Below are 25,623 nucleotides of genomic sequence, written 5' to 3'. Positions count from 1 at the left end.
ACGGCGGGACACCTGTATAACAGGGATCTTTTGCTGCCCATTAAAGTTTCAGTGCATCAGAACCCCCCACTGCGACAAGAAGACGAGGGGTAGCTAGCATAGTGTTGTTCGTGGTTGTCAAGCTCTGGTTTGTCTACCTGTGAGATGTCCCATCGGCGCGGGGTTTTTTTTTTTGGAATGGTGTGGACGTGCCCTGTTTCATCTCCGGATTCTGCAATGTCAAGAGGCAAGTTGTGGTTAATATTACACATTAGAGGTTGTGTTGTCCTTAGAGTTCCAGAAAGTTTTTGTGTCTGTCAGTTTTGTTGTTTTTTAATTCCTTTTCTTATTATTCTTCTTGTTATTTTTATTATTATTATTATTATTATTCTTATTTTATTATTATTATTATTATTCTTATTTTATTATTATTATTATGGCTATTGTTATTGTTATTATGATATGTTTTTATGTGTATATGTTCTGGGGTCTTCGGTGAATGGTTATTTTTCTGCAAAATACTTTTCCTGGGATTTTGTGTTTCTTTCCAGCTTGTTGGAGAGGTGTTTCCGTCTGGCTGTGCTGGGTTCACGACTTGGACATTTCATCATCTCACGGTTCACACTGGACATTCCATCACCTCACTGGGATGGAGATCTGTTCACCGTCCCTCATCCTGGCCGCCTTTATATGTAGGCCGCTGTCTCCCTCTAGGGGCTGGTGGTGGTAGTAGTTGTTTAAGTGTGATAATTATTTCTGTTTGTTTTATATGGTGATAATGATTGTTGATTATATTATCAAGAGGAGGGAACTGTCGTGGAAATATATTATCATACCATTGTGGTATTGTATGAGAGGGCACTGTCATCAGATATCAACGTAGTGTGTGCGTTTCTCTTTAAGAGAAGCACACATTAGCCAGTCAAAACAATATGGTTATGATCTATGTTGATCCTTGCTATAAGGCCATAAGTGACATTGTTATGGGATCCGCTCTGTTTTCCTTGTAAAGCAGCCATAATAGTCATTTCAGCCAATCCTCAGGGTGATGTTCCAGTTCCTTCCACGTCATATGTATATATTAATTTTGTATTAACGGTCTTGCCGAACGAGAGATCGTCCTCACTTGGTGATCGGACATTTGTTTACATGGTCTGATCTTCAACTGTGCATTCCTTAACAATTGATCTATGTGAGGAATTAAATCTATTTTCTATTTCCTTATTTCAACTTTTGGACTCAGAACAAGTTATTGCTCATTATTATATTATTAATCTCCCATAACAAAACAATGGCCTGGCAAAAAAATATAAAATTATAATAATTTTTTTTTTTTTGTGCAGGCCAGGCCACCGGGAAAACTCCCGGTGCTCCCGATGGCCAGTCCGGGCCTGCTTCACCACATTACCAAGAAGAAAAATATACTTTTACTTCACTACATTACCAAGACGAAAGAGATACTTTTACTTCACTACATTACCAAGAAGAAAGAGATACGTTTACTTCACTACATTACAAAGAAGAAAGAGATATTTTTACTTCACTACATTACCAAGAAGAAAGAGATACTTTTACTTCACTACATTACCAAAAATAAAGAGATACTTTTACTTCATTACATTACAAAGAAGAGATACTTTTACTTCACTACATTACCAAGAAGAAAAATATACTTTTACTTCACTACATTACAAAGAAGAAAGAGATACTTTTACTTCACTACATTACAAAGAAGAAAGAGATACTTTTACTTCATTACATTACCAAGAAGAAAGAGATGCTTTTACTTCACTACATTACCACGAAGAAAGAGATACTTTTACTTCACTACATTACCAAGAAGAAAGAGATACTTTTACTTCACTACATTACCACGAAGAAAGAGATACTTTTACTTCACTACATTACACAGAAGAAAGAGATACTTTTACTTCACTACATTACAAAGAAGAAAGAGATACTTTTACTTCACTACATTACCAAGAAGAAAGAGATACTTTTACTTCACTACATTACCAAAAAATAAAGAGATACTTTTACTTCATTACATTACAAAGAAGAGATACTTTTACTTCACTACATTACCAAGAAGAAGAGATACTTTTACTTCACTACATTACAAAGAAGAAATAGATACTTTTACTTCACTACATTACCAAGGAGAGATACTTTTTAGTGCTGTCAGGCGATTAAAAAAATTAATCTAATTAATTACAGGATTTGTAATTAATTAATCTAATTAATCGCATTTTAATCGCATAACCATTTTATGCCTGATATTCTATATTCTATAATCATATTTCAAATTGCATGTGTCCGGATGGCAGAATTCAGTACTGTATCTACAAAACCTTCTGTTTAATCATCTTCCATCTATTAATTTGCTTAGATTTTTCAGGTCTGGTCAATTTGAGCATAGTGTTATTCACAGTCAAAGATAAAAAAATAAAAATTGTATTGATATTCTCATTTGGGTCATTACAATTTACTCAAGCCTAGTAACAGACACAGTATTTCTGACACTGGGAATACATTCCCTGAGATCCATAGATGTCCCTAGAATCAGATACCAAGAACATGCAAATGGACCATATAAGAAAAAGTCTGTAATGTGTATTCTACGTTCTTATAGAATGAATGAGATAAAAAAAAAAAAAAATTATATAAAAAAAAAAAAAAAAATCTTTTTTTTTGTAATTAATTTTGAGTTAATTTTCATAACGCGATAATTTGCTGTGTAATTAATTAATCTAATTAACGCGATAAACTGACAGCCCTAATACTTTTACTTCACTACATTACCAAGAAGAAGAGATACTTTTACTTCATTACATTACCAAGAAGAAATAGATACTTTTACTTCACTACATTACAAAGAAGAAAGAGATACTTTTACTTCACTACATTACAAAGAAGAAAGAGATACTTTTACTTCACTACATTACAAAGAAGAGATACTTTTACTTCACTACATTACCAAGAAGAAGAGATACTTTTACTTCACTACATTACAAAGAAGAAATAGATACTTTTACTTCACTACATTACCAAGAAGAGATACTTTTACTTCACTACATTACCAAGAAGAAGAGATACTTTTACTTCATTACATTACCAAGAAGAAATAGATACTTTTACTTCACTACATTACAAAGAAGAAAGAGATACTTTTACTTCACTACATTACAAAGAAGAAAGAGATACTTTTACTTCACTGCATTACCAAGAATTTATACTTTTACTTCATTACATTACCAAGAAGAGATACTTTTACTTCACTACATTACAAAGAAGAGATACTTTTACTTCACTACATTACCAAGAAGAAAGAGATACTTTTACTTCATTACATTACCAAGAAGAGATACTTTTACTTCACTACATTACCAAGAAGAAAGCGATACTTTTACTTCATTACATTACCAAGAAGAGATACTTTTACTTCACTACATTACCAAGAAGAAAGAGATACTTTTACTTCATTACATTACCAAGAAGATATACTTTTACTTCACTACATTACCAAGAAGAAAGAGATACTTTTACTTCACTACATTACCAAGAAGAAAGAGATACTTTTACTTCATTACATTACCAAGAAGAGATACTTTTACTTCACTACATTACAAAGAAGAGATACTTTTACTTCACTACATTACAAAGAAGAAGAGATACTTTTACTTCACTACATTACCAATAATTGATACTTTTACTTCACTACATTACAAAGAAGAAGAAGAGATACTTTTACTTCATTACATTACCAAGAAGAGATACTTTTACTTCACTACATTACAAACAAGAAACAGATACTTTTACTTCACTACATTACCAAGAAGAGATACTTTTACTTCACTACATTACACAGGAGAAAGAGATACTTTTACTTCATTACATTACCAAGAAGAAAGAGATACTTTTACTTCACTACATTACAAAGAAGAAACAGATACTTTTACTTCACTACATTACACAGGAGAAAGAGATACTTTTACTTCATTACATTACATTACCAAGAAGAAAGAGATACTTTTACTTCATTACATTACCAAGAAGAGATACTTTTACTTCACTACATTACACAGGAGAAAGAGATACTTTTACTTCATTACATTACCAAGAAGAAAGAGATACTTTTACTTCACTACATTACAAAGAAGAGATACTTTTACTTCACTACATTACCAAGAAGAAATACATACTTTTACTTCACTACATTTCTGTTACTTTGCCTGTTTGTCTGCAATACTCCAGATTTAGCAACATCACATAATGTTTTATGAAAGCTGCTTATAAAGGTTACATAATGTTTGTTATAGATGTTTGTTTACTTGCTTTTAAGATGGTGAGGTGAGGTTTATTGATCTGGTAGCTTCCACAGAGGAGCTCTCCTGCATCTGTTCCCATGCTTACCACCAGAGGGCAGTATGCACCATGTTTCACTCCCTCTAGGAAACTGGGAAACGCATGTAGTATAGTTCTCACAGTAGTATTGTATCCTGCACAAAGAGCGGGTGGTCCTCTCTAGCAGAGAGACGTGATTTGCACTGGAATATGTTTATATATAAAGCCATTGTTGGAGATCTTACAGCTTGAAATAATACATTAACCTGTCAGAAATAAAGATCTGTGCTGTGTGGTGCTGTATTAAAAGGAGCAAACAAATGGGGCATCACGTTGCAACACAAAACAACATTGTGTGATGTATCGCACATTTGATTGCTGTCTGATATATTGCAAATGTTATTGCCGTCATCTTGGCCAGGTCTCCCTTGCAAAAGTCAATGGGACTTCCTGGTTAAATAAAGGTTAAATTAAAAAAATTAAGAAAAACAATATCAAGCTGTAATATTAAAGGAACACGCTAACATTCCAGAGAGAGACAAGAAGATAGATACCAGTTTCCTCTCTGTGCGTTCAGTAGAAAGATATCTGGCTGCACATTAGCCTAGCTTAGCACAATGAATGGAAGCGGACAGTGCCGGTTAGCCTTCGGAAGAGGTGTTAGTTGGACAATGCCCGGCCATTGTGCTAAGCTAGGCTAACATGCAGCCAGATAGCTTTCTACTGAACGCACAGAGAAGAAACTGGTATCTATCTTCTTGTCTCTCTCTGGAGAAGACGGTAAGCTAATTTCCCAAAATGTTGGCGTGTTCCTTTAACCTGTTTAGCCCTAGCCCTATTTTCTGAAAATCCGCTTAAAAATACATACCTAAATACATACCTACCTGTATTCCCAGTGTCAGAAATATTGTGTATGTTACTAGGCTTGAGTAAATTGTGATGAAACAAAGGAGAATATAAATGATTCCACACACTACAGAAGGTTAACCCTGTGTATGTGTGGTAGTGGAAGGGCTTCTGTAGTGTGGTAGTGAAAGGGTTAACCTTTTGTAGTGTGGTAGTGAAAGGGTTAACCTTCTGTGGTAGTGAAAGGGTTAATAACGTATCTTCTTCTGATACCCTGTACTCTCGTTGTTGTTTCAAACCAGATGTAGTATTCTTGTTAAGAATGGATGTCCAAACATTCGCTCAAAGTCTTCTTGACTGAATATTTATTGACCACAAAATCAATCAATAGTTGCTCTCAAAAACACTTGATGTATCTCAACAGTTCAAGTTCTGAACGGCATCCAAACTAGTCTAACAAAAATGTCCACTGGTATTATCAACACTGTCTTCCGTGATCTCTGTTTAACAACGTGGATATGAAGTCGTTCTTCATCTATGAGGTCTTGTGAAGATCTTCTTGTCTGCTTTCTCATTCATCTCTGACCTCCCATTGTCTCGTGGCCCTGTATTTATAGCAGGCCTGGGTCCCGGTGATGACCTCACAGAAAGTGACATCACAACCGGTTTTCCTCCAATCCCGAAACAGCTATTTTTGAGTTTGAAAATGTAGGCGTGGCTTACCACTAACGGCTCGGCTGATGACAGCATTTCTTTCCAAATCATTTTAAGGCTAAAATCATTGTCACTATTAAGTTTGCTAAACATGATACATAAATATTAATTAATGTCTTTCAGAGACAACATAACATAACATAAGTTTTTACCAGAATATACCAGATTACAACATAAATAATGCTTAAAATGATTTGAAATAATTATATTAACTGATACTAATTTAACCAGTTGCAATTGGTACTCAACTCAAACATAATTTTACACAATCCTCAATGATAATGATTCAGTTCCTTTGTTTATACTTATTTCATTAAATCAGGATCACCTTTACATACAAATTACTTAAAAACCTTTCTTTCATAACTGTTTACTGGAACCACACTTCGTTAATACCACATATTTCCATCATAGAGTTTGACCCATAGTTAAAACACTTTGTTTTCCTTGTGGGGACTTTCCTAAGCCAGATTTGCTTTATAACACATAACACTTTAGAGATGTATTACTTTAAGTTATTTCCTAAAAAGACTTAATTCAACCAGAAGCTCAAGCCATGTTTTATTTCATGATTATATTTAAAATTATTTTCGAGAGCAGACTATCTGCTCACACAACGCTGTGTTGATATGGCTGTTATCACATATGCATGTGATTTTAATGTTAACACCTTCATCGGCCGAATCATTGTTTGAATCTTCGGGGGTGAATTACATCTCTTGGTTCCTTCTCTATCTCTGTTCCTGGCACAAAGGCCTGATAACTCACACTCTAATGTGATCACTGGTTTCTTTGTGTATGCTCCTTTGAAGCTGTCCTAGGTGTGTGGCCTGCAGGAGAAATTCCGTGGGTCACCTTTTGTTTAAGAGCTGGTTGCTAGGTAACCAGGCTCTTGGCAAACTGTGACCCCCGGCTACAATCTCCACACTATTGTTCTCAGGTCTGTATGAAAAGTTAGTGTCTCTGTAATGATTTTCTGGCCAAATTACCTAAGGATCTAATTTGACGACTTTATCTTGGGGTCCAAAATGAAAGTTTTACCTTTGGTTCATAAAAATAAGTATAATTAACCCACATTATACTACATTAACCTTCTGTAGTGTGGTAGTGAAAGGGTTAACCTTCTCTAGTGTGGTAGTGAAAGGGTTAGGCTGCGTTCACACCAGGCACAAGGGGCCCAAATCTAATTTATTTGTTGCTCATACTGTATGTGACTCAAGTCTGATTTCAGTGTGAACAGCACTAATCACATCAAATCTGATCTTTTCTAATCTGATTTGGGCCACTTTCCTAATGTGGTCCTAAATCAGACACAGGTCTGATTTTTTTGCAGTGCAACGTCAGTCTGAACAGTCATGCTACTTTCATGCCTTCGAGAACGAAAGGTTATGTATATAACCTAGTTATATGAGTACTGGCTAAGCGTCCTGCTCTTAAGCCTATCGAGATATACCTCATCTCATGTACCTACTGTACTCCACTAACGAAAAAACAAATACGCCCATCCCCTGCCGGGTCCCGCCCCTATGGAGGCGTAGCCTATAAGACACTAGGCATGGTCACCAAACACTCTTCCTCGCCAAAAAACCCGTTTCCAGGAAAAGATTCCTCAAAAGGGAACTCAGGGCCGTTAAGAGTGGGACGCTTAGCCAGTACTCATATAACTAGGTTATATACATAACCGTTCGTTATATTATCGTACTTGGCCATCGCGTCCCGCTCTTAAGCCTATCAAGATATGGGGTAGAGCGGACGCGAGGCCCGACAAATGTACCCCCTGAGGACCCGTAAGCCCACATCAAGGGGTTGGGGAGTCCCGTCACCCCATCCTTCCTAATGAAGGGGGGGCGCAGTCAACTCCACCCGAGTGCGAGCAAGAGGGAACTAGAACCCCTTGAACACACAGCACAGGCGTAACCACGTGTGACCTAACACACTGTGGCCCATACCCACACACTCCTGCTACCCTACCAAAGGACGGGAAGCAGGAAAGGCCACAGACCCCAGAACCGCCTGGGAGACAGAACCCCCGGTCATGTCCATGAGGTAAAACCTTACAAAGGGGCCCGGGGAGGACCATGAAGCTGCAGCACAGATGTCCTCCACCGAGGCCCCACCCAGCAGAGCGGAAGAGGCTGCCACCCCACGAGTGCAGTGCGCCCTGACGCCCCCAGGGGGATCCAGCCCGGCCAACGTGTAGCAGAGGGCAATACCCTCGCACAACCAATGGGACAGGCGTTGTTCGATAGTGCCTTACCGGCATGATAATCACCGTGACAGACAAAAAGCTGATCGGTGACCCTGAGGTCCTGAGTACGGCTGAGGTAAATTCCCAAGCACGGACCGGACATGACAGGTGAAGGCCCGCATCTAACTCACTAGCGTGAGGAGGCGGATGAAACGCCTGAACCACAATATCCCTGGAGCGGAAGAACTCCGGATATATTTAGGCACGAAGGCAGGATTAGGCCGCAGAGTGGCACCGCAATCGGAACGAAAGACAGGCACTCTGGTCGTACCGAGAGAGCACAAAGCACACCCACGCGTTCAGCGGAGGTGACGGCCAGCAAGAACGCGGTCTTGAACGACAGCTGTTCCAACAGCGCTTGCTCAAGAGGCTCAAACGGGGCCAAGGACAACCGACCGAGGACCAATTGAAGATCCCAACTCGGAGCCAAAGAGCGTTGCACCGGCTTAACGCGTCGAGCGCCAAGCAGGAAACGCTTCACAAGAGGGTGGCTGAACAAGTCATCCCCCTCAAATCCCTCATGATAGGAGGATATAGCTGCTGCATATACCCTCACCGTCGAAGCTGACAGTCTATCAAGGAGAGACTGGAGGTAACTAAGGACAGCATCCAGGGGGCAGGAGACTGGGTCCCGGCCCCCCGCCTTACACCACACTTGGAACATACGCCATCTGCCCGCGTAAGCGCGACAGTGGAGGGAGCATGCGCATTCCGGATGGTATCAACCACAGAAGGGTCCATCCTCTCCAGACTACCAGTAGCTGGATCAGGACCGGGAACCACACAGCTGCGCCCCGGTCCGGCGCCATCAGGATCAAGAACCTGCGCCCCTCAACGTACCCGTCCCAACAACTGACCTAACAGATGTATGGGGAAGAATCCCAGGCGGAACGACATCGGTCCCAGACCTGCCTGGCTATGTCCGGACGTAATTCCCACCCGTCAGGATGAGGACCGCCCCGCGACAGTACACCTGTACCCACATCCACCCTGCCGGGGATGTGGGGAGCCCTCAGGCCGCGCAGATGGAGGACGCCCATAGCCAGCCGCCCGCCGCCTGGTGCAGACGGGGGGAGCGTACTCCTCCCTGTCTGTCGATATATGACACTGACGTCGTATTGTCCGTCCTGATCAACACCGCTTGAGGACCAGAAGGACCGCTTTCAATACCAACACATTGAACGTAGCGCAGACCGGGCAGCATGGTTTGCCAGCCGGCCCCTACTGCGTTGGCCCGACGCTTCACCAGCGAGGGAGGCGTCGGTGAAAAACGTGACGTGAGACAGCGTCGTAACCGTCCCAGGACGGAACCTCCCGAGCGTGTCGACAACACGCTCTGAGAGGGATGCCCATAGCACTCCAACCGTTGACTGGGAAGAGGAGTACTCTACTTCCAGTCTACAGCAAACCTCAGGCTGGTAGGGACCTGCCTGGTACGAGACCCGACGATCCACCTTGACCGCGAAGGACCAGAACGTCGTCAGGGCAGAATACACTTCGTAACCCCGGACGACGCAGAGGCCCCAGTGCGGCCTCCACGCACTTGGTGAAGATGCGGGGAGCCAGAGAAAACCGAACGGCAGCCTCTGGTACTCATACGCTAACCCTGCAAAGGAAGCGTAGGTAAGCCCTAGGATGGAAGATCGGAGATGCAAATACACATCCTACAGGTCTATGGAGGAGAACCAGACCCCCACCTGACAGTGTTCAACTGTCGATGATCCAAAAAATGCTGAACCTTCCCATGGGACAGGTCCAGCATGGGTCTGACACCCCCCCCCCCTCCCTCCCGATTTCTCAGGCACCAGAGAACACCGGGAGGAGAACGCCACAACGATGGCTTGCTTCGTCCACAGAGATTGGATCTCGTTGACAGTAGATAGTCGGCCCGGTCCCACCCGCTGTGCGTAGCCAACCCTGTACCCTTGCGAGCAGAGCGTTCCGTGGAGTCGGGTCGGAACGTGACACTACCCACGAGGCAATCGCACCCAAGGGGGGACCCCGACAGAAAGGGCCGGTTTGATACGGGAGAAGCTGACATCAATCTAGGTGACAAAAACCCCCCCACTGAACACCCCTCCAGAACTTGCTGAGGAGTTGTTCTGCAGCCGGACATGCAAGGCGTGAGGACCCCATGGGTTCCACACACCGTAGCCCTGTAGTGATATTACTACCACCCAAATCACGCGCGCCTGCAAAACCACTGCCAATCTTTCAGGGGTGGGAGGCACCAACATGATACCTGGCCTGGCGAAGGCGAGGCCGGGGAAGCCCGCACTGTGTGCCTCAAAAGGTTTCGAGCCCCCCTGCTGACAACACTTATAGTTGACAGACGTAACACCAGGCTCAACCAACACAGGTTATGGTGTGGGAGCCGCTTGACAGCACAACATTCTCACGGACAGACCCAGGCTCAGCCATCAACTGGGTGTCAGCCCCTGTCCCCATGAGAAGCGAAAAGTGGGGCCGCCCGCGCTTCAACGAAGGCACGCGGCCCGCAGCCAAAGGAAACAATCAGAGACCCCTTTTTCCGCTGGTGTTGGGGGAGGGAGTGATCGGAGAGTGGGCTGCTCGCGGCAGGACGTCGACGGCTTGTTGTTCAAGCCGAGTCCATCCAACATGGCCGATCCCTCGGCCGCCAAGGCTGTCGGCCTTGTGGACACCTGTCGATTCAACGCCCAGGATACCTCTGGCGGGGGAAAACATGGCCGCCTGTCGAGGGCCTCCTCATCGCCGCTGACGAGGCCGTGCTCTCTCTTCTTCTGGCTGCGCGGTGTGAGGCGGTGTGGGGCCTAGGACAATACCGCCCGCGCTCCAGCAGAAGACCAAGATCCCCTGCGGAGAGGGGAACCCTGAGCGGTTATAGCTTGCGGCTAGGTCAAAGCTAAATAACGTCAACAACCCCGCCACCAGACACCATTTTTTTGATAGAAAAAACAGCAATTCGAACACAGTTACTAATCGCTGCCAATTCCATACTGTGGCGGTACAGGCTTTAGCAGCCCACCAGCCACTCGCCAGGCCGACCCACCTCATGGCGTCGGCCGGGCGGGGCACTCTTTCAATATGTCAAAAGCAAAGGACTGATGTTAACACGGAGCACCATTGGTGGTTGCAAACAGCAACCTCCACTGTGGTGTGCACCATGAAGGGGTTAAATGAATAAAAGAACTAACACCACAAAATACTGTAGAATGAGCAAGCCCATATACACAACGTTAAGGGGAGGCGGACCAGAGAGAACCAGTCCCGCATTCATTCAAAATATTCACAACAGCACACCAGCCCCAGCTTAGCCCATTTACCAAAAAAGGTAAACAAAGCCCTCCCCGCACTACTCCCCCAATAGACGCCGATTGACCGTCAGCATGAATGGTTGAGAGAAGAGAAAGCTGTAGCATAGACAGACTTTCTCATAGCAGGGAGACAGAACAAAACAGTAGCCCACTACACTACTATAGCATAGCGTTCAACGCTACTATGGACAGAAAACAGTCAGCTGAGCCACAACACGGGCCGCCGTTAAGTCCCATCCTGCAGTAGTATAGCTCTACTGCTACCTGCCGAGCCTCAAGCATCGGCTCCCAGGTGGGAACACCGTTCAACAAACCCTGCCGGGACACAGGAGTAACGCTACCTGGCTAGGCTACCTAGCCACGGCCTACCCTGTTGTCAACCCATTTACCCGTAAAAAGGTAAATAGGACTCAGCAAAACCCCCACATCAGCTACCGACTGACCTTCATTGATGAACCGGGCAAGAGGAGGGAAAAGCGACAACATCCCACGGCGGAGACATTAGAACAGCGTAGCAGTAGTGTTAGCATGTAGCATTAGCATTAGCATGTAGCGTTAGCATTAGTTGTTTAACAGCACGCTTCCAGGACCGTTTGGAACCCGTTCACTGCAGTGAAACGTCCACCAAACCATCCCGCCCCTGGCGCCGACACACAACATGGTTGTGTAATAAAACAAACCAGCATTACTAACACTAATACCCATGCCTGATGACACAGGGCCTACCTGTGTACAAGCCGGCTCGATAGCCAACCTTGCACGCTGCTCCTGGATCTGCTGTCACCAGACAAGGAAACATCAGAATAGGCCCGACGTGTCGCTGAAACATGCCCCGAAGATTCCAGGGGTAAGCAAACCTCCGGTAACTTTCAACATTACGCAATTTCTCATAATCCTTTCATAACAACTAGTTTACATAAGGTGCACTGCGACCGTTATGATGGAAACGAAAATAGAGGAAGAGTGTTTGGTGACCAGGCCCACTGTCTTATAGGCTACGCCTCCATAGGGGCGGGACCCGGCAGGTGTAGGTGTACGTGTTTTTTTTCGTTGATGGAGTACAATAGGTACATGAGATGAGGTATATCTCGATAGGCTTTAAGAGCGGTACGCGATGGCCAAGTACGATAATATAACCTTCTGTAGTGTGGTAGTGAAAGGTTAACCTTCTGTATTGAGGTAGTGAAAGGTTAACCTTCTGTATTGTGGTAGTGAAAGGGTTAACCTTCTGTAGTGAGGTAGTGAAAGGGTTAACCTTCTGTAGTGAAAGGTTAACCATCTGTAGTGTGGTAGTGAAAGGGTTAACCTTCTGTAGTGTGGTAGTGAAAGGTTAACCTGCTGTAGTGTGGTAGTGAAAGGTTAACCTTCTGTAGTGTGGTAGTGAAGGGTTAATCTTCTGTAGTGTGGTAGTGAAAGGTTAACCTTCTGTAGTGTGGTAGTGAAGGGTTAATCTTCTGTAGTGTGGTAGTGAAAGGTTAACCTTCTGTAGTGTGGTAGTGAAAGGGTGAACCTTCTGTAGTGTGGTAGTGAAAGGGTCAACCTTATGTAGTGTGGTAGTGAAAGGGTTACCCTTTTGTAGTGTGGTAGTGAAAGGTTAATCGTCTGTAGTGTGGTAGTGAAAGGTTAACCTTCTGTAGTGTGGTAGTGAAAGGGTTAACCTTCTGTAGTGTGGTGGTGAACGGGTTAACCTTCTGTAGTGTGGTAGTGAAAGGTGTAAAGGCAATATGCAGTACAAGGCAGGAAGTGACATGATTTTTTGGACATTTGAAAAAAAGAAAACCAAAACGGGTAAGCATTATTTTCATGAACAAATCCCCCATTTATTTAGAATACCTACTTTAGACACCGCTTAGAACATCTCATGTCAACGTCCCCATGTCAATAAAGTAAAGATCAAAAGCTAATCAGCTTTCATTATTTGGTGGAGTGGTCCTTTAACCTCTTAAACCCGGAGCCCTATTTTCTGAAAATCCACCTAAAATAAATGGAATATTGCTCCACTTCTACAAGGTCCATTTGCATGTTCTTGGTATCTAGGGACATCTATGGACCTCAGTGAATGTATTCCCAGTGTCAGAAATATTGTGTCTATTACTAGGCTCGCTTAAATTGTGATGAAACAAAGGAGAATATGAATTATGATTTTTATTTGCATATTGAACAGTGAATAACACCTGCCACTGAGCTTGTTCAGTACCTTCTTGAGATCACATGTACAAAGAAACTAAGGCAATGAATAAATGGAAGATGATTAAACAGAAGGTTTTGTAGATACAGTACTGAATTCTCCCATCTGGGCCAATGCAATTTGAAATATTATTATAGAATATAGAATAGCAGGCCTATAAATTACTTTATTATAGCCAATTTGCACATTTATGGATTGGGCCAAATCTTCTCTTTCAAATGGCTGAGTTCAATGTGGATTTAGTATCACCAGGCGTGCATGAAGAACAGATAATGAAATCTACTGTATGTACAGTCGGTTTTTATTCTTGCAAGAGCTCCGTCATTTTGAAACTTATTTCAAATCGGATGGTTGCTAAATGCTCAAAATAGGGGAGACAAACTAACTGCGCTCCAATATATGCCAATAACGTTCAGTTGTGTGGTATATAATCCTGAGTAATAAGAGAAATACAAAATAATAATCAGGAAGTAATTTGCTTGCAGAAAGCTAGAAGTGTAACGTTCTGGGTTCTCTGGTCTGGTTGACCTGAGATCCCGACTACCATTCTGTCACCTGTCACTTTACTTTTTTTTTTATTATCTTTTTCCCCTGTGTTGCGCACTTTCCCCTACTGTTGGTCCGAGAGGCCGGAGACTGTCACATGCTTTCCTCCGACGCATGTGCAGCCAGCCAGCCGCGCAGATTCTCACCGGGAGAGTGTAATGTGTGGAAGGTCGCACTACCTCTCTCCAGATCCTACCCTTGCTGAGCAGGCGCCCCGACCGAACTGTAGGGGTCGCTGTCCACAACGCCCAGGACCCACCCACGGCTCCCCTCCCCCTAACTCAGCCAAACTAGTTAGTATAGCGATCAGCCCGAGCCAAGGCAATGCTGACTCTCCGGGAGTCGAGACCGCAGCCTCTTGCATTGGTGACGAGCACAATCTCCGCTACGGCACCTGACCGCCACTTTACCTCTTTGATTGTATTATTGTTTGTCACCTGGGATTGGCTGTCACTCTGTGGAACGTGTGGAATGTCTGGTATGCTGACCTTTAAATAACTCTTGTCTTCTCTGTTCCTCGTCGGCTCTTCACACTCTCTCAAGAACCAGTACGCGGCGGTACCAAGAACAAGTGCTGCTGTTACTTGTACTCTCTTCGATTGTTCTCTATTATTTAGTACTCTTATTTACCTGGCTGCTCTATAGTGTGTTCCTGAATAAAGAGGATACACGTATTGTGAAGAGCAAAACCTACTCTCCGTCTCCTTATTGCCACCACTATTGGAACTCCACTTCTTACCTGGTACCACCGTAACAAGAAGCCTTTGGGAAGGGTAGTTTCTTACTTTTTTTATCCACTTTTTTTCCTCCTTTTTCCTGTTTTTCTCCCATCCCAATTAGTCGTGCCAATTCCCCCCTCCCCTGTCTTGATCGTTGCTCGCATGTGCCCCCCACTGGTCGGTCGTAGGGAGGGTTGAAGAATCTATCGCATGTCCCCTCCGATACATGCAGAGTCAGCCAGCAACTTCTTTTCACCTGCCAGTGAGGACTCTCATTGGTGAGGTGTAACGTGTGGAAGGCTCACACTACCCTCGACAACTCCTGTCCTTGCTTGCTGTGCAGGCGCCCTGACCGACCTGTAGGAGTCGATGTTTACAACGACCAGATTACCACCCATCGACTTCCCTCCCGCTGACTCTGCCAATTGTGTCAGTATGACGGCCGGCCCAAGCCGGAGGCAACACTAACAGCCGTGTCTCACGCGTTGGTGACGAGCGCTTAGACCGCTGCGCCACCCAGCTGCGGGAAGTGTAGTTAAAAAAAAAAAAATCCAACGCTTGTTGAAAGCTCTGGATGTCCTCTTCTCAAAATGACTAAATTTTCCATCATTCAGCGCGGGCCGCTTATTCAAAATGGCGGATCTCCGCGACCACAACAAACACATTTCATCTCACTAATACCACTTTAACCTATTGGTAAACAAACGTATTGATGAAAATATACATTATAACTGTGGTTATGATGTTTATTCTTGAATACGTTTGAAAAATAAAACGATAATTATGTCAGACAGTCTGGAGAGCTTGATTTATGACGGGCGGAAGAGGTTAAGTCAGTGGTTCTTCTTCACGTCAAGGACCCACAAATCGATACATAATTGACCGAGGACCCCCGTCTGATAAAGTTTGAGATATTTGTTCTTATGATTTCATCCAGAATTCCCTAACAGAAAAGAGAGTCATTCTTAAACATTCTTTCACTGTACTAATATTAAATATTAGACTTTATAATAAACTATATTAAACTATTCTCCATTTTCCCAGGGACCCCCTGGAACCTCCTCAATGACCCCTGAATATTTACTACATGCTTCCACTAAAGAAAAACAGCTATCATTTCATTTTCTTTCCAACGGGGCCTTTTTCCCAGGAGGTTTTAGGTTGATGGTGTCCAGGACAGACGGGCCGCTGTATCCGTTGGTCTCCACGGCCTCCAGCTTCCTGACGTACTCCTTTGGCAGCCCGTTCTGTATCGCCCCCAGGCACACCACCTGGAGGAGACGTCAAGAGGTTTACAGTTATGTGTTACATTGTATCACTGTAAGAGTACTGTGAGAGTGCACCCGTCCAGGAGAGCGGACCTCTGGTTCCAGCCCCTCCACAGCTGTTAGATAAGATAAGATAAGATAAGATAAGATACTATGAGATGAGATAAGATAAGATGAGATAAGATGAGATAAGATAGGATAGGATAAGATCAGATAAGATAAGATAATATATGATACGATGAGATGTGAGAAGATGCGATAAGATGCGATAAGATGAGATAAGATTAGATAAGATAAGATACGATAAGATAAGATAGGATAATATAAGATAATATAAGATAAGATAAGATGCGATGAGATAAGATAGGATAAGATAATATAAGATAAGATGAGATGCGAGAAGATGCGATAAGATGAGATAAGATAAGATGAGATAAGATAAGATAAGATGAGATAAGATAGGATAAGATAAGATGAGATAAGATAGGATAAGATAATATAAGATAAGATGAGATGCGATAAGATGCGATAAGATGAGATAAGATTAGATAAGATAAGATAAGATAAGATGAGATAAGATAAGATAAGATAGGATACGATTAGATAATGAATGAATGAAAAAGTTCATTTTTGAACATGTATTCTCCATATTCATCCAAACAAATCATGGTATTTAGCTCCGTCAAATCGAACAATCATAACAACAACAACAATTTAAATAATTAAGAAAATATAAAAAAAAACATTAAAATAAAGGAGTTATAAACAAAAAGTCAAGAGCAATGTGTTTGGTTAGCAGACATGTCCAAAAAAGGAGTAGAGGGAAACTAAGCTTATTGATCCCTACCCCCTTACATTTATATTTGTTCTTCCATTAATTTTACTAGATATAACATAATTTAGTATATTACAATATAGAATATACTTTTACTTATAGTACAAAATTTTTTAAAAATTACTTGATTCACTTGACAGCAGTGAATACAGTACAGCACTACATAACACAATATAACATTACTTTGTTTATCCTCATTACTCATTTCTGTATTTCTCTAATGGGTATTTTTTTAGCTGCTTTTTAAATTGTGCCATATGTTTACTCAGTTTGATGTATTCAGGTAATTTATTCCACAACTTCACTCCACACACAGATATGCACATGCTTTTCAGCGTAGTGTGTACCATTGGTTGTTTAAGATTCCATCTCCCTCTTAAGTTATATTCTCGTTCCCTGTCTCTGAACCATTTTTGAATGTTGCCTGGGATTAGTTTGTATCTGGCTTTGTATACAATGAGGGCAGTTTTGAAATCAACTAGGTCCATAATTTTCAATGTTTGTAGCTTTATAAATAAGTTATTGGTGTGTTCATAATATCCTACATTGTTGATTATTCTTATTGCTTTTTTTTGCATGGTGCATATTGGCTGTAGAGTGCTTTTGTAGGTATTACCCCACACCTCCGCACAGTAGTTCATATATGGTAGGAAGAGTGCATGTACAGTACAGTCAGTGTATACAGTGTTTTTTGGTTTAGAATGGTTCTTATCTTACATAAAACACCAACACTCCGTGCCAATTTAGTCCTGACATATTTGACTTGAGGTTTCCAGTTGAGTTTGTGGTCTATTATTACACCCAGAAATGTATTCTCAAATACCCTTTCCAGTTTAATACTGTCAATCATTAGTTCAACCGGTGTGTTTTCTTGTATATCACGTTTACCAAATATCATGATTTTTATTTTATTTTTATATTTAATGATAATTTATTTGCATCAAACCACACTTTCAGCTTGGATAGCTCAGCTGCGACATTCTTTAAAAGCATTTGGAGGTTCTCTCCCTCACAGAAGACATTTGTATCGTCAGCAAAAATTAAAATTTTCAATATTTTAGACGCATTACCTATATCATTTATATACAGTATGAATAGTTTCGGGCCCAGAATTGACCCTTGCGACACACCACAGATTATGTTTGACTGAGTGGACCTGTACTCCCCCAACTGCACAAACTGTTGTCTTTGTTCTAAGTAACTATTTAACCATTTGAGCCCTACTCCTCTGATCCCATACCTTTCCAATTTTAGTAGCAGAATATCATGATTTATAGTGTCAAACGCCTTCTTCAGATCTATGAAGACCCCTATTGCAAACTTCTTCTCATCAATTATGCTTGTCAGTTCTTCTACTAGGTCCATTAGTGCCAATGACCTTGAATGATTCGATCTAAATCCATATTGACTGTCTATATGTAATGTGTGTTTAACAATGAAACTGTCCAATCGTGCAGCAAATAATTTTTCCATTATCTTTGAGAACTGGGAAAGGAGAGAAACCGGCCTGTAATTGGTGAATAGATTTTCCTCACCTGCTTTGAAGATCGGTATCACTTTTGCAGTTTTCATTTTTGTGGGGAAGGCACCCAGTTTGAATGAGAGGTTACATATATGCACCAAAGGGTCTGCTATGGCTATTATAACTTGTTTAATTAAGGTCATGTAAATGCCGTTCCAATCTGTTGATGTTTTATTCTTAAAATTGTTCACAGTATCAATAATTTCATATTTATCTGTATTTCTCAAGAAGATAGTACATGGGTTTCGTGCTTCAAAATAATTAGAAACACCTCCCCCTTGTGGCGGGGTTATCTCCTCTGCCAGTTTGGGCCCCCAAGATTAGATAAGATAAGATAAGATAAGATAAGATAAGATAAGATAAGATAAGATAAGATAAGATAAGATGAGATAAGATAGGATAAGATAATATAAGATAAAATGAGATGCGATAAGATGCGTTATGTGTTACATTGTATCACTGTAAGAGTACTGTGAGAGTGCACCCATCCAGGAGATCAGACCTCTGGTTCCAGCCCCTCCACAGCTGTTAGATAAGATAAGATAAGATAAGATAAGATACTATGAGATGAGATAAGATAAGATGAGATAAGATGAGATAAGATGAGATAAGATAGGATAAGATAATATAAGATAAGATGAGATTCGATAAAATGCGATAAGATGAGATAAGATGAGATAAGATATAAGATATAAAGTGTAAAGTGCAGAGTTCCAGTAAAGAGCAGTGCAGTGTTATTGTGCCAGTGTCACTTGGGGGCGGAGGGGGGGGGGGGACCTGAGGCATTGATCAGCCTGGCGACTGAGGGGAAGAAACTGTGATGAGCTTTCACAGCCTTTGGGATCCTCAGCCTTCTCCCAGAGGGGAGCAGGGTGAACAGTGCAAGGTGCAGTATACACAAGGTACCCTAACTGGAATGATATACGTTGTAGTCTGTGCAGGTTTTGGTGGTTAAGAGTCAGACACACTTAGTGGTCAGACGTCCCTAATAGTTATCCAGTTCTGACCAGTAAACATGTTGTCCTGTAGCCATTCCCCAGGCGTTCATGCATCACTGCTCTGACTGAGTTGCTCTCGTAATGTATCACAGCCCAGATTGTCTGTTGTATAATCCTAGTGTCTTGTGGTCCTACTCTATTGACTGTCCACCCTGTCTTTTGTCATGTTGTCTTGTCCTCTGTTACACTGTGTGACTATGTCTATAGTTCTTAATTCTGCAGTTACTGTACAGCACTTTGGTCGGCTCGCTCAGCTTTTAAATGCACTATGTAAATAAATTACTTGACTTGAGGCACATGTTTAACACCGGGTGCAAAGTGGAAATATCCTCTTATGAAGCAGCCATCATCAAATGCAGAGCTCCGACATTTATTTTTATAACCAGTTTGAATGCCCCCCCCCCCCCCCCCCTTCCTCATTCCCAGTAGAGCAGCTGTCTTTCCTCAGCTGCTCGTTAGCTGATCTGTTGACATGGCTGTGTGATGTTGCCAAAGCTGAATAAAGTGTTGCATAACTTCAAGATACGGATCATGAAGGGAGAGACATTCCCTCTCATATACTACATATCTCAGAAACATATAAAATCACTTAATTTGCACCTTATTAAATATGTTTCTGAAGATGATCCGCGTCTCCGGTAGCTTCCTTTTCTGATGACTATGGTCCTCGTCTGAACAGGTTTAGCATATGTGAGCTCTCTCAAGTTTGAACTTGGATATATCATGTTTATTATATCAAGTTTATCATATCATGTTTATCATGTCATGTTTGTCATATGTTTATCATATCATGTTTATTATATCATGTTTATAATATGATGTTTATTATGTCATGTTTATCATATGTTTATCATATCATGTTTATTATATCATGTTTATAATATGATGTTTATTATATGATGTTTATTATATCATGTTTATCATATCAAATTGTATATTGTATAGTAGTGTATATAGGAACCAGTTTCTCAGGAACTTAGCATGTCTTTTTTTATCATGCATATCTTGTGTCTTACCTATTTTTTTTTTTGCACAATCGATGCGGGCATGACCACCCGCATTTCACTGTATGCCCTGGTATGTATGTGACAAATAAACCTCTTGATTCTCTGATTCTTGATATCATGTTTATTATATCATGTTTATCATGTCATGTTAATCATATCATGTTTATTATGTTATGTTTATCAAATGTTTATTATATCATGTTTATTGTATGACATTTATTATATTATGTTTATCATATCATGTTTATCATAACATGTTTATTATATCATGTTTATCATATCATGTTTATTATGTCATGTTTATCATGTCATGTTTATCATATCATGTTTATTATGTCATGTTTATCTATGTTTATTATATCATGTTTATTATATCACATTTATTACATTACGGTATGTTTATCATATCATGTTTATCATGTTTATCATATCATGTTTATTATATCATGTTTATTATATCACATTTATTATATTATGTTTATCATATCATGTTTATCATATCATGTTTATTATATCATGTTTATTATGTCATGTTTATTATATCATGTTTATTATATCATGTTTATTATATCATGTTTATTATTTCATGTTTATTATATCATGTTTATTATACCATGTTTATTATAACATGTGTATTACATCATGTTTATTATATCATGTATATTACATCATGTTTATTATATCATGTGTATCATATCATGTTTATCATATCATGTTTATTATATCATGTTTATTATGTCATGTTTATTATATCATGTTTATTATATCATGTTTATTATATCATGTTTATTATTTCATGTTTATTATATCATGTTTATTATACCATGTTTATTATACCATGTGTATTACATCATGTTTATTATATCATGTATATTACATCATGTTTATTATATCATGTGTATCATGTCATGTTTATTATATCATGTTTATTATATCATGTTTATTATATCATGTGTATTATGTCATGTTTATTATATCATGTGTATTATATCATGCATATTGCATCATGTTTATTATATCATGTGTATTACATCATGTTTATTATATCATGTGTATTACATCATGTTTACCTGTTTGTAATAATATGTTTATTATATCATGTGTATTATATCATGTTTATTATATCATGTGTATTACATCATGTGTATTACATCATGTTTATTATATCATGTGTATTATATCATGTGTATTATATCATGTATATTACATCATGTTTATATCATGTGTATTACATCATGTGTACCTGTTTGTATATCATGTGGATTACATCATGTTGATTATATCATGTGTATTACATCATGTGTACCTGTTTGTATATCATGTGTATTACATCATGTTTATTATATCATGTGTATTACATCATGTTGATTATATCATGTGTATTACATTATGTTTACCTGTTTGTATATCATGTGTATTACATCATGTTTATTATATCATGTGTATTACATTATGTTTACCTGTTTGTATATCATGTGTATTACATCATGTTTATTATATCATGTGTATTACATTATGTGTACCTGTTTGTATATCATGTGTATTACATCATGTTTATTATATCATGTGTATTACATTATGTTTACCTGTTTGTAAGGGGGTGAGGTGAGGTACGGTGTGAAGTTGTTCATCTTGTAGCTTCGACAGACGACCTCTCCCTCCTCGGTCTCAACGCTCACCTCCAGCGGCCGGTAGATGTTTTGCCTCACTCCCTCCTGACTAGAGAATCAGGAAAAGATGAGCAGCCGCTGTTCAGCCCTTGTGTTTGCTGTTTAACCCTTGTGTGGCGTTTGCTGTTTAACCCTTGTGTTCGCTGTTTAACCCTTGTGTGGCGTACGCTGTTCAGCCCTTGTGTGGCGTTCGCTGTTTAACCCTTGTGTGGCGTTCGCTGTTTAACCCTTGTGTGGCGTTCGCTGTTTAACCCTTGTGTGGCGTTGGCTGTTTAACCCTTGTGTGGCGTTCGCTGTTTAACCCTTGTGTGGCGTTCGCTGTTTAACCCTTGTGTGGCGTTCGCTGTTTAACCCTTGTGTGGCGTTCGCTGTTTAACCCTTGTGTGGCGTTCGCTGTTTAACCCTTGTGTTCGCTGTTTAACCCTTGTGTGGCGTTCGCTGTTTAACCCTTGTGTGGCGTTGGCTGTTTAACCCTTGTATGGCGTTCGCTGTTTAACCCTTGTGCTCGCTGTTTAACCCTTGTGTTTGCTGTTTAACCCTTGTGTGGCGTTCACTGTTTAACCCTTGTGTTTGCTGTTTAACCCTTGTGCTCGCTGTTTAACCCTTGTGTTCGCTGTTCAACCCTTGTGTGGCGTTCACTGTTTAACCCTTGTGTTTGCTGTTTAACCCTTGTGTTTGCTGTTTAACCCTTGTGTTTGCTGTTTAACCCTTGTGTGGTGTTTGCTGTTTAACCCTTGTGTTTGCTGTTTAACCCTTGTGTTCGCTGTTTAACCCTTGTGTTAGCTGTTTAACCCTTGTGTTAGCTGTTTAACCCTTGTGTTTGCTGTTTAACCCTTGTGTTTGCTGTTTAACCCTTGTGTTTGCTGTTTAACCCTTGTGTTCGCTGTTTAACCCTTGTGTTAGCTGTTTAACCCTTGTGTTAGCTGTTTAACCCTTGTGTTTGCTGTTTAACCCTTGTGTTTGCTGTTTAACCCTTGTGTTTGCTGTTTAACCCTTGTGTGGCGTTCGCTGTTTAACTCTTGTGTTCGCTGTTTAACTCTTGTGTTCGCTGTTTAACCCTTGTGCTCGCTGTTTAACCCTTGTGTGGCATTCGCTGTTTAACCCTTGTGTGGTGTTCGCTGTTTAACCCTTGTGTTCACTGTTTAACCCTTGTGTTCGCTGTTTAACCCTTGTGTGGTGTTCGCTGTTTAACCCTTGTGTGGCGTTCGCTGTTTTGGAACTCACCTGATGCTCACCAGTCAGTTGGACCGACAACATTACTGGGATTTTAAAACAATGAAGCCATAACAAGTCATGTCATGTTCACTTTATCTCAATTACAAACAATCTAGACAGTATATGGTTAATATTTGCCATTTACTTCTGCTAGATCACCTTTATCAGTAAAAGCGCTGTTTGTTTTTTGCGATAAAAAGACAAATTCGTTATAATCAAGACATGAATGGAATAAATCGTGTTTATCTTCAATAAATATGAATGAAACAAGGTGGAGGCAGACAGTGAAGGAACACAATGAACCTTTTAGCTAAATGTTTACCATATTTACTCTCAAATACAAGAGTGCACAGTGTTCTTCACATGAAAGGCCAACGAGGCCAACGAGTCTCATTAATCGTATCATTTCTCTTTTTAGTGAACATTGAGAACGGGTCCACACAGACCAGAACGCCACACATGGGTTGAGTGAGTGATTGATTGATTGAACATAAATGTTATTAACAGATTGCAGAATGGGTACAATACAGTACGGCTCAATACACACAATTGTTAACCCTTTCACTGCCACACTACAGAAGGTTAACCCTTTCACTGCCACACGACAGCAGGTTAACCCTTTCACTGCCACACGACAAAGGGTAAACCCTTTCACTGCCACACTACAGAAGGTTCTATTTCGCTATGGCTTTCGCTCAGCATCATACTGCACTGTACTTCACTTCGTGCACGTGCACTGAATAAAAAATTCCACCATGTACCTTTACATCCCAACATTCGTCTGGCCACACCCCCATCCGCTTACCTTCATAAGCAGGTGTGTGGTCACCTACTCGCCTCCTTCTTCACCTTCACCACAAGGAAGTGCCTTCGGTAGATCCCCACTTGACGAGGTTGTTAGTAGAAGAAAGTTGGAAAACAAAAGAACGGGAAGATACGTTGACATCATATCTTTATTTTCTCTCTCACTATTTCGAGAAAATACGGCGATATTGTCTTCGTTACTGGAGTGTCTGGAAGATGATGATCATTCTGACCTTCAACAGCTTTTTCGTATTAGGAGCTCACGCCGCTGACATGCTCCCCAGCTACAGTCCTCCTTGCTGCGGCTGGATGGGGTTGCCCTCCGGCCACACAGCTGGACTGTGGGAAGCACCGACTGTTGTGAGAAGCGGTTGTTTCCAGGATGGGGTACGTACTGTTTTGCTTGCGAGCTCTGGTTGTTGTTGATGCTGTGGGGGTTAGCTGACAATTTACGAAACGCCGACTCCAGACTGGGGTCCTCTGCTTGGCTTAAACGGCGGTCGGAGGATCTTGGTCTGACACCCATGATGGTCAATCTAGTGGGCCGCGACCAGGTCCTGGTGAACCCAGGATTCTCGAGAGGATGCTTCTCTGTCCCGTGCAGGCCCCACCTTTCACATAAAAATGAAAGTACACCCTAACGAGGAAATGTGGGCATAGGATCTTCTTTATCGGGAGTTCCATGCTCAAAGTCGGCTGCAGCCCGAAATGGGAATTGTGCTGGCCCCGCTGTATGTCTGGATCACCACTGAAAACTGTGTTTGACATTCTTTTTCTTTTCCCTCTTAGGGGAGGGACTTGGACAGCGGCCTGTCTGAAGTGTGGCTTGTTATGTCGTTGTGTACAGTTCAGGTGATAGCTGCTTAGCTGGCGTGCTAGTTTGTGGCCTACTGTGTTAGCCAGTCAGCTGTTAGCTGCGGCGCTAGCTCGCTGTGTTTACCAGGCTAGTAAACGTTAGCTTGTTGCTATCAGTCGGATAGCTGCTTAGCTGGCGTGCTAGTTGTGGCCTACTGTGTTAGCCAGTCAGCTGTTAGCTGCGGCGCTAGCTCGCTGTGTTTACCAGGCTAGTAAACGTTAGCTTGTTGCTATCAGTCGGACGGCTGTTAGCTTAATGCTACACTGTTGAAACGTTGCTATGACTATAACATGCCTTAAACACTCTGACTACGACGTCATCTTTGACAGAGGATGTTAGTCGAACCTACACCGGGAGCCCTGCCAGCGAGGACTGTGTCAACATGGAGAAACGTAGCGGCTGGGTGGCGCAGCGACGTTACCCTCGTCGCCAACACAGGAGATGCTGTGTTCAACTTCGGTGTCCCGTTAGCCAGATTGCAGTTCTCTTGGCCTGCGATCAGGGTAGGAGTCCCGACCGGACTTTAAACACTTCTTCTTTCCTTCCCTTCTAAATGTTTTGTAATAAC

This window comes from Notolepis coatsorum (assembly GCF_963971535.1).
Source record: "Notolepis coatsorum genome assembly, chromosome: 2".
Taxonomy (NCBI): domain Eukaryota; kingdom Metazoa; phylum Chordata; class Actinopteri; order Aulopiformes; family Paralepididae; genus Notolepis; species Notolepis coatsorum.
Note: the sequence above shows the minus strand (reverse complement) of the source record.